Here is a 10,172-nt window from a genome sequence, read left to right as displayed (position 1 = left end):
TTAGTATTTTCAGTAAGCTAGACCCACTGCCCCAGTAGACCATGTGTACATTGAAAGAATATTGGAACTTCATCAGCAATCAGAGAAATACATGGTCCACAGTGCAATGTGAGACCCGAAAGAGTTGAAGTACTATTAAAGACAATAAACACCATTAAGTCATTAATGCTGGTTTATTGGAGTGTGTGTGTGCGCGCACACACACACACACACATATATATATATATATATATATATATATATATATACATCCCACACACACACCTACCTCCCCCCCACCCACCCACCACCCTGTGGTTTGGATTAAAATTGTGGCTTCCCATGAGGCTGGTGGCATCGCGGTGGTGGTGAAGTTGCCTTGAATAAAAACCTATTACTAAATAGTTAGTTAGGCACTGGGTTGAAACACTTTAACTGCTTTCAAACAAAGCAAGATACCTACTGGGTATTTACCATATGAATGCTTAAAATGGCAATAATAAGATGTATTGAAGCAATGTTTTAGAAAATATATATGGGATAAAGTACCCCCTGACATACATAATAAAGATACCAAGGAGTTACATGACCATGTACAGGAACAACAACATCAAAAGGATAGGCCATATAGTCAAGCTCCAGTACAATCTGGTTGATCTTCCCTTCATTGACAATTGAATTATTGGACATCCCTTTTATAAATACCAATAACCGTTCCCTTTGTCTAAGTTACTTGATTGTAGTACATTTTTAGGTTATGGTGTCTTTACTGGGGTTCTCCTTATTACTCTCCTTTTGTCTTCTCCACAATATTGCTCACAATAAGCGTTGTAAACCAAAATCAAAAATATATATGTACATTATGTAAATCAACCTTTTGTAATTTTCTCTTTTTTGAATTACAAGAATAAAAACTTGATTTGGCTGAGTCGAGTTTAAAGAAAATAAATTGTTGTTGCTACTTCTTACTATAAAACAATTCTACACAGACGTGCTCTATATTAATTTTCTTGATTTATTCAACACAGGAACTACCTGTGATAAAAATTAAATTGTTACTAAAAACGAGTTCCGTGTGAACGCTTGTCATAAGTTAATACATATACAGGAACATGACTGAAGGTCGTGTTCCTTTATAAGGTCATGAAATTCTGAGATGACTTACAATATCCTTTTAATGTACAGCAGAGGGTACTTTATTCTTTATAATACATGGTCACATTATAACCCTTCACACAAACTGCTTAAACCTTTAGTGGCTTGCTCTTCCATGTTCTTTGAAGACATGAAACTCAAAAGTAGAATCTGAACTGCAAAAATTAAACACACCAGTTAGTACTTTTTTGCCCAAAACTATTAGTATTGTTTTCATGTAAATGAGATCCAAAATGCCGTGATGAACCATGCAGAGTTTCTATCTTTCCTAAAATGACCTATAACTTGGGGGGGGGGGGGAGTAATCATGTTCGGATAAATCTCCTTTATGCTGAATGGTTTTCATTTAAGAAAAACATAGAAGAGAGAAAATACAGTTCTAATTTTGGTTCTTTAAACTGATGCTGCAATTATGTTCTGTGACCTGCCTTTGACACTAACCGTGCCTCTGGCATAAGGCACTGCAATAAGTTATTACAGCTGAACGGATACACCATTAGTTTTATACAAGCGAGTAGGAAAGTAGAGACGTTCTTTTAACAGGGATTGCAGACTTCCATGCATTATATTACTACATTATCTACAGTGATTATGCTTCACTGGAAATTGAGAATGTGGAACAAAATCCCTTGCACGTTTCTTCCACATATTTACAGTTAAGCAGTTTAGAGTGTCACAGTTCAAGAACCAAGAACTAAACTCTGGTGGAAGGGAGACCACAGATTCTCTATATTCAATAACTATTTCTGCAATTCACTGCCCTCAAATATTAAGGATAAGAATACTGTGAAAACCTTCTGGAAATATTTTTTTAATTGCTTTACAGTAAGTAGTTAGATACACATACCAAATGTGATGCTTTAGATCTTGCTAAATTTATACCAATAAGAAAAAATACCTAAGAGCAAATCATTATATAACAACACATACCCAAAGAAAGAAAACATACTGTAATTATAGTAATCTCACACATAATATTAACCAGTGGTTAATTTGTTAAAAAAATGTGTGAGGCTCTCGTCAGAAGGCAGCTTGCACCAGCCCATTTCTCCTGTTAGCGCCACCTAAAACAGAACCAACTACTAATCATGAAAGTGGGTAGAAGGTGTGGCGTAATGGCCAGAGCTGCCGTCTTCGGAGCTGGGGAACCAGGTTCTAGTCCGCAATGGCTCAACATCCTGTTATTCTGGGAAAATCACATAATATCCCCATAAATGAATGTGTCCTTAACTAGTGTTCATCAAAAGTGCACATGTTGATAACTAAGTGCCAGGTGCTAAACATGGGAAACCACCGGCTCAAATTAAGCACTGATATTAAGGGTAGTGCCTCAAGTTATGTTCTCTCTGAGGTGCGCACTCAGGCGGCCGCCCAGCGTTTCTCTTAGGATCACACAGGGAAGAGCTGGGAGGGCGCACACACAAGAAAACTGCCTCTGCAAATGTCCTTGAAAGTCCTTGACACAAAGCATGCTTCTGAAGCGCCTGGGGCACACTCTGGTGTATCGAGCACGCCCCGTGCTGTGAAAGCTATCTGCGGTGGAGGCCTGTGAGGAGAAACATTTGTTTACATGGTTTACCAGAGGGCGTGTGAGCTGCAGCAGTGAGGGTTAAGCTTTTCTGATGCTAATGGGGAGAAATGTGACATGGAGGGATGCCATAAGCTAGTGGGGATGGGCCCTTTAAATCCTTGGTGCAGCCTGTTGCCTCTGCAAGAGAATTGGCCAGTCTGAATCTGATTCACTACAAAATGCCTGTTTAAAAACTGTTTTCGGTGCAACAGCAGCTTGTCAGATAACTTACTATTAATACCACTTCGTTCTGTACTTCTGCCTTTTCTCAGCACTGTAAACCGTGCTACTGTTATGATACACATTTTACGATCCTAAGAAGTATGGCAGGCTCAGACTCACTTGCTGAGGTTTAAACTCGTGGCCGCAGATCACTACATGTCTCAGCAGTGAGCACTTAACACGCTGAGCTATCCACCTTACTTTAAAAGTTTCAAAGGAAATTGAAGCAGAGCAGCATACTATTAAGTCCTGCACACTAGTGTCCTGTCATACATTCCTAAGAGAGAGTTAACAGTTAAACCCTTTAAAGTACATTTGCGTCTTCAGCTAAGCAAGTGGAAGGGTGTTTTTGAGTTAGGATTACAATGAGACATGGTCAGGGTAACTGTCTCACTCTTCCCTTCGGAAGATCGAAGCTTCTCCCTGTTTCACTCGTCTATATTTGTCATGGGGTCTTGTACAGAGAACCTACCACAACAGACATGTTCTGGCTGAGTAAGCATTTTAATGAGAATCTAATCAGTGCTGAAAAATGTACTGAAAGCTGCTGCAGGAACCCGCAAATTACTGGAAAGGCATAGAGTTAGAAAGGGTGAAATCCTGAAGGGCGGAGTCAGGAGGAGTGAACCAACAGGGCTTCTACATATGCCTGCTAGGACAAATGCATTATTTTAAAGCCCCACCCCCCGGATAAGTGCAATACCAGTAATAACACACACACATATATATATATATATATATATATATATATATATATATATATATATATATATATATATATATATATATATATATATATATATATATATATATATACATATATATATATACATATATATATATATATATAAACGCTCCAAGGTTGTCCCAAACTTTGAAAATGCACTCCAACTCTCACCGATTACGGGTGTAAGCAGTGACAGCACACCACAGGTAGCAGCAGCATATCGATCTTCCTTCTGCTCAATTCGTGACGCCTGACGCGTTTCAGTGCCTCCGCACTTCTTCAGAGGCGTGGTCTCCACATGCCCAACCATTTCAATACCGATCATCCAATGAGCGGCTCGGTTGAGCCCAGATGGCATTCTGGGACATGTGGTTTAGTTGTGGCATGTTGTCCCGCTCACAATCCCTTTGTTTGTGAAAGTTATCCATGTGAGACTCAGTAACATCTGGAGGCTCATGGTCCCCACTTTAGCGGGGTGGTGCATTTTCTGCGGCAGGACGGCCGCAATATATAAACGCTCCAAGGTTGTCCCAAACTTTGAAAATGCACTCCAACTCTCACCGATTACGGGTGTAAGCAGTGACAGCACACCACAGGTAGCAGCAGCATATCGATCTTCCTTCTGCTCAATTCGTGACGCCTGACGCGTTTCAGTGCCTCCGCACTTCTTCAGAGGCGTGGTCTCCACATGCCCAACCATTTCAATACCGATCATCCAATGAGCGGCTCGGTTGAGCCCAGATGGCATTCTGGGACATGTGGTTTAGTTGTGGCATGTTGTCCCGCTCACAATCCCTTTGTTTGTGAAAGTTATCCATGTGAGACTCAGTAACATCTGGAGCCTCATGGTCCCCACTTTAGCGGGGTGGTGCATTTTCTGCGGCAGGACGGCCGCAATATATAAACGCTCCAAGGTTGTCCCAAACTTTGAAAATGCACTCCAACTCTCACCGATTACGGGTGTAAGCAGTGACAGCACACCACAGGTAGCAGCAGCATATCGATCTTCCTTCTGCTCAATTCGTGACGCCTGGCGCGTTTCAGTGCCTCCGCACTTCTTCAGAGGCGTGGTCTCCACATGCCCAACCATTTCAATACCGATCATCCAATGAGCGGCTCGGTTGAGCCCAGATGGCATTCTGGGACATGTGGTTTAGTTGTGGCATGTTGTCCCGCTCACAATCCCTTTGTTTGTGAAAGTTATCCATGTGAGACTCAGTAACATCTGGAGCCTCATGGTCCCCACTTTAGCGGGGTGGTGCATTTTCTGCGGCAGGACGGCCGCAATATATAAACGCTCCAAGGTTGTCCCAAACTTTGAAAATGCACTCCAACTCTCACCGATTACGGGTGTAAGCAGTGACAGCACACCACAGGTAGCAGCAGCATATCGATCTTCCTTCTGCTCAATTCGTGACGCCTGACGCGTTTCAGTGCCTCCGCACTTCTTCAGAGGCGTGGTCTCAACATGCCCAACCATTTCAATACCGATCATCCAATGAGCGGCTCGGTTGAGCCCAGATGGCATTCTGGGACATGTGGTTTAGTTGTGGCATGTTGTCCCGCTCACAATCCCTTTGTTTGTGAAAGTTATCCATGTGAGACTCAGTAACATCTGGAGCCTCATGGTCCCCACTTTAGCGGGGTGGTGCATTTTCTGCGGCAGGACGGCCGCAATATATAAACGCTCCAAGGTTGTCCCAAACTTTGAAAATGCACTCCAACTCTCACCGATTACGGGTGTAAGCAGTGACAGCACACCACAGGTAGCAGCAGCATATCGATCTTCCTTCTGCTCAATTCGTGACGCCTGACGCGTTTCAGTGCCTCCGCACTTCTTCAGAGGCGTGGTCTCCACATGCCCAACCATTTCAATACCGATCATCCAATGAGCGGCTCGGTCTAGCCCAGATGGCATTCTGGGACATGTGGTTTAGTTGTGGCATGTTGTCCCGCTCACAATCCCTTTGTTTGTGAAAGTTATCCATGTGAGACTCAGTAACATCTGGAGCCTCATGGTCCCCACTTTAGCGGGGTGGTGCATTTTCTGCGGCAGGACGGCCGCAATATATAAACGCTCCAAGGTTGTCCCAAACTTTGAAAATGCACTCCAACTCTCACCGATTACGGGTGTAAGCAGTGACAGCACACCACAGGTAGCAGCAGCATATCGATCTTCCTTCTGCTCAATTCGTGACGCCTGACGCGTTTCAGTGCCTCCGCACTTCTTCAGAGGCGTGGTCTCCACATGCCCAACCATTTCAATACCGATCATCCAATGAGCGGCTCGGTTGAGCCCAGATGGCATTCTGGGACATGTGGTTTAGTTGTGGCATGTTGTCCCGCTCACAATCCCTTTGTTTGTGAAAGTTATCCATGTGAGACTGGATGATCGGTATTGAAATGGTTGGGCATGTGGAGACCACGCCTCTGAAGAAGTGCGGAGGCACTGAAACGCGTCAGGCGTCACGAATTGAGCAGAAGGAAGATCGATATGCTGCTGCTACCTGTGGTGTGCTGTCACTGCTTACACCCGTAATCGGTGAGAGTTGGAGTGCATTTTCAAAGTTTGGGACAACCTTGGAGCGTTTATATATTGCGGCCGTCCTGCCGCAGAAAATGCACCACCCCGTTAAAGTGGGGACCATGAGGCTCCAGATGTTACTGAGTCTCACATGGATAACTTTCACAAACAAAGGGATTGTGAGCGGGACAACATGCCACAACTAAACCACATGTCCCAGAATGCCATCTGGGCTCAACCGAGCCGCTCATTGGATGATCGGTATTGAAATGGTTGGGCATGTGGAGACCACGCCTCTGAAGAAGTGCGGAGGCACTGAAACGCGTCAGGCGTCACGAATTGAGCAGAAGGAAGATCGATATGCTGCTGCTACCTGTGGTGTGCTGTCACTGCTTACACCCGTAATCGGTGAGAGTTGGAGTGCATTTTCAAAGTTTGGGACAACCTTGGAGCGTTTATATATTGCGGCCGTCCTGCCGCAGAAAATGCACCACCCCGTTAAAGTGGGGACCATGAGGCTCCAGATGTTACTGAGTCTCACATGGATAACGTTCACAAACAAAGGGATTGTGAGCGGGACAACATGCCACAACTAAACCACATGTCCCAGAATGCCATCTGGGCTCAACCGAGCCGCTCATTGGATGATCGGTATTGAAATGGTTGGGCATGTGGAGACCACGCCTCTGAAGAAGTGCGGAGGCACTGAAACGCGTCAGGCGTCACGAATTGAGCAGAAGGAAGATCGATATGCTGCTGCTACCTGTGGTGTGCTGTCACTGCTTACACCCGTAATCGGTGAGAGTTGGAGTGCATTTTCAAAGTTTGGGACAACCTTGGAGCGTTTATATATTGCGGCCGTCCTGCCGCAGAAAATGCACCACCCCGTTAAAGTGGGGACCATGAGGCTCCAGATGTTACTGAGTCTCACATGGATAACTTTCACAAACAAAGGGATTGTGAGCAGGACAACATGCCACAACTAAACCACATGTCCCAGAATGCCATCTGGGCTCAACCGAGCCGCTCATTGGATGATCGGTATTGAAATGGTTGGGCATGTGGAGACCACGCCTCTGAAGAAGTGCGGAGGCACTGAAACGCGTCAGGCGTCACGAATTGAGCAGAAGGAAGATCGATATGCTGCTGCTACCTGTGGTGTGCTGTCACTGCTTACACCCGTAATCGGTGAGAGTTGGAGTGCATTTTCAAAGTTTGGGACAACCTTGGAGCGTTTATATATTGCGGCCGTCCTGCCGCAGAAAATGCACCACCCCGTTAAAGTGGGGACCATGAGGCTCCAGATGTTACTGAGTCTCACATGGATAACTTTCACAAACAAAGGGATTGTGAGCGGGACAACATGCCACAACTAAACCACATGTCCCAGAATGCCATCTGGGCTCAACCGAGCCGCTCATTGGATGATCGGTATTGAAATGGTTGGGCATGTGGAGACCACGCCTCTGAAGAAGTGCGGAGGCACTGAAACGCGTCAGGCGTCACGAATTGAGCAGAAGGAAGATCGATATGCTGCTGCTACCTGTGGTGTGCTGTCACTGCTTACACCCGTAATCGGTGAGAGTTGGAGTGCATTTTCAAAGTTTGGGACAACCTTGGAGCGTTTATATATTGCGGCCGTCCTGCCGCAGAAAATGCACCACCCCGTTAAAGTGGGGACCATGAGGCTCCAGATGTTACTGAGTCTCACATGGATAACTTTCACAAACAAAGGGATTGTGAGCGGGACAACATGCCACAACTAAACCACATGTCCCAGAATGCCATCTGGGCTCAACCGAGCCGCTCATTGGATGATCGGTATTGAAATGGTTGGGCATGTGGAGACCACGCCTCTGAAGAAGTGCGGAGGCACTGAAACGCGTCAGGCGTCACGAATTGAGCAGAAGGAAGATCGATATGCTGCTGCTACCTGTGGTGTGCTGTCACTGCTTACACCCGTAATCGGTGAGAGTTGGAGTGCATTTTCAAAGTTTGGGACAACCTTGGAGCGTTTATATATTGCGGCCGTCCTGCCGCAGAAAATGCACCACCCCATTAAAGTGGGGACCATGAGGCTCCAGATGTTACTGAGTCTCACATGGATAACTTTCACAAACAAAGGGATTGTGAGCGGGACAACATGCCACAACTAAACCACATGTCCCAGAATGCCATCTGGGCTCAACCGAGCCGCTCATTGGATGATCGGTATTGAAATGGTTGGGCATGTGGAGACCACGCCTCTGAAGAAGTGCGGAGGCACTGAAACGCGTCAGGCGTCACGAATTGAGCAGAAGGAAGATCGATATGCTGCTGCTACCTGTGGTGTGCTGTCACTGCTTACACCCGTAATCGGTGAGAGTTGGAGTGCATTTTCAAAGTTTGGGACAACCTTGGAGCGTTTATATATTGCGGCCGTCCTGCCGCAGAAAATGCAGCACCCCGTTAAAGTGGGGACCATGAGGCTCCAGATGTTACTGAGTCTCACATGGATAACTTTCACAAACAAAGGGATTGTGAGCGGGACAACATGCCACAACTAAACCACATGTCCCAGAATGCCATCTGGGCTCAACCGAGCCGCTCATTGGATGATCGGTATTGAAATGGTTGGGCATGTGGAGACCACGCCTCTGAAGAAGTGCGGAGGCACTGAAACGCGTCAGGCGTCACGAATTGAGCAGAAGGAAGATCGATATGCTGCTGCTACCTGTGGTGTGCTGTCACTGCTTACACCCGTAATCGGTGAGAGTTGGAGTGCATTTTCAAAGTTTGGGACAACCTTGGAGCGTTTATATATATATATATATATATATATATATATATATATATATATATTCATCCTGATGATGTTCTTAAACAGTGTAAATAACTGATGGTGGTACTACTTAATTTCACAATACTCAATTTACTGAACTTGGAAGGATAGAATGCTGGCTCTGCAATACTTTATTCAAACTTGCAAACTGTGCTCACAGTAAACATTTAAAACTCTGAGTTATCATGAATAGCAAAGCTGTGAAAACCTTCTTTATTTGTTACAAAGTGACTATATCTTAAGATGGCTTCGAATGTAAAGACGCCTGTTGAAGAAATCTGTGCTTTTATCAAGTCTCAAGGGACAATACTGAAAAGGCAGGTCAAGTGGTAGCCGGCTAAGCACAGGTTTGAAGTGATAGCTCCGAGCGTTATTGTGCTGGATGGAGAATAATGTATGTAACATGCAGGCCATTGCTATCTCTAGTACTAACACTGGCCAATTGCTTTATGTGTTCACTGCAGAACACCTTGTGTAACCTGCAGGTCGCATGTTCCATCCCTGGTAAAAATTGGATGATGGATTATGCACCTGCTACAGGCAGCTGCATGGAGCTTGTAACGTGATGGGTTTGAATTTTTCACTTTGAAAAGGCTGATGAGATGGGTATGATTGATATGTGTAGTGAAATAATGGGTGTGGATTCAGTGATAACTACATTAATAAGACAGCTTTATACGGAGGCAGGGGCGGTGATCCCCTATGGAAAACAAGCGGAATGCTCGAAGGCCTTTAAAATTGAAGATGGTGTTAGACAGGGCTGCGTTCTCGCCCCATTTTGATTTTCATTGTATACCAATAAGTTAAATGATGTTCTGACTGAAAAATGCAAAGATGTACCTCTGGCCGCTTCCTTACCTTTGCCTACTATGCTGTATGCAGACGATGCGGTCTTATTGGCCAGAACCCCAATGGCCCTACAAACCTCTATAGAGACCTATTCAGCTTATATGGTGGACCTTGGCCTATATGTCAATAAATCAAAGACCCTCATTAGGTCTGTGGAAATCTACTTAGTGAAAACGATATCCTTAGTGTTAGATTTGGGGGTCTCTAGTTGACACAGGTAGGTACTTGTGACAAATATGGACCCTCGCCTCTTGTCAGGATAAGGGGATTACACCTCTAAAATAACCCCTGCTCACCCCCTTGATAGCTTGACACGAGCAGACAG

Source organism: Lissotriton helveticus, chromosome 8 (assembly GCF_964261635.1).
Source record: "Lissotriton helveticus chromosome 8, aLisHel1.1, whole genome shotgun sequence".
In the NCBI taxonomy this organism is placed as follows: Eukaryota; Metazoa; Chordata; class Amphibia; order Caudata; family Salamandridae; genus Lissotriton; species Lissotriton helveticus.
This window is presented reverse-complemented; position numbering follows the sequence as displayed.